We start from the raw sequence: 1,343 nt of genomic DNA on the forward strand, positions 1-1,343 counted from the left end.
GGAGGGCGGCCTCCCCGCCCCGGGCTCCGTCCCGGGTCCTGCCGCGCGGCAGGGTGCCCGGGGCGCGGTCCGGAGGGCCCGGGGAGGCTTCCCCATCGCCTGCGGTCCCGGGAGCCCCGGCTGGTTCCAGGGGCCCGGCCGGGCCCCGGGTCGGGGTCTCCGTCCCCGGGCCCTGTCCCCCGGCCTGCGGCACTGCCAAAGGCCCGGGACGGGGTTCCGTCGTGGCCGGGGAGCCTGCCCTCGCTCGCCTGGGTTCAGGTGCTCCGGCCGGGCCCCTGGGGGCCCCGGGGAGGGCGGCCTCCCCGCCCCGGGCTCCGTCCTGGGTCCTTCCGCGTGGCAGGGTGCCCGGGGCGCGGTCCGGAGGGCCCGGGGAGGCTTCCCCATCGCCTGCGGTCCCGGGAGCCCCGGCTGGTTCCAGGGGCCCGGCCGGGCCCCGGGTCGGGGTCTCCGTCCCCGGGCCCTGTCCCCCGGCCTGCGGCACTGCCAAAGGCCCGGGACGGGGTTCCGTTGTGGCCGGGGAGCCTCCCCTCGTTCGCCTGGGTTCAGGAGCTCCGGCCGGGCCCCTGGGGGCCCCGGGGAGGGCGGCCTCCCCGCCCCGGGCTCCGTCCTGGGTCCTGCCGTGTGGCAAGGTGCCCGGGGCGGTGTCCGGAGGGCCCGGGGAGGCTTCCCCATCGCCTGCGGTCCCGGGAGCCCCGGCTGGTTCCAGGGGCCCGGCCGGGCCCCGGGTCGGGGTCTCCGTCCCCGGGCCCTGTCCCCCGGCCTGCGGCACTGCCAAAGGCCCGGGACGGGGTTCCGTTGTGGCCGGGGAGCCTCTCCTCGCTCGTCTGGGTTCCGGAGCCCCGGCCGGGCCCCTGGGGGGGGGGCCCGGTGAGGGCGGCCTCCCCGCCCCGGGCTCCGTCCCGGGTCCTGCCGCGGCGGCAGGGTGCCCGGGTGCGGGGTCCAGAGGGCCTGGGGAAGCTCCCCCTTCCCTTTTGCCTTTCCCCTGGGCCATCTGGTCGCGCCTGTCCCCTCGGCCATCTGGTCGCGCACGTCCCCTCGGCCATCTGGTCGCGCAGGCCCCTTCGGCCATCTGGTCGCGCAGGCCCCTTCGGCCATCTGGTCGCGCACAATGCTTTCCTATGGGGCGACCAGATGGCCGAGCTCGCCTGGAAGTCTCGATGAGGGTCCATTTGCCTCCCGGATCCCAGCGAGGGCTCCAGGAGGTCGGGTACATTCGCGCCTAGGGTCCCCTCTGTCACCTCGTGCGCACGGATTACAAGAAAGGGGGGTAATTTTCCTCCGGATTACTAGGGAGAGGGTCAGTCAGACCAAAGTGATGTTTGGCGATACTGAATCAGGGGAAG

The sequence above is a fragment of the Triturus cristatus genome, unplaced genomic scaffold (genome assembly GCF_964204655.1).
Source record: "Triturus cristatus unplaced genomic scaffold, aTriCri1.1 SCAFFOLD_1216, whole genome shotgun sequence".
Taxonomy (NCBI): Eukaryota; Metazoa; Chordata; class Amphibia; order Caudata; family Salamandridae; genus Triturus; species Triturus cristatus.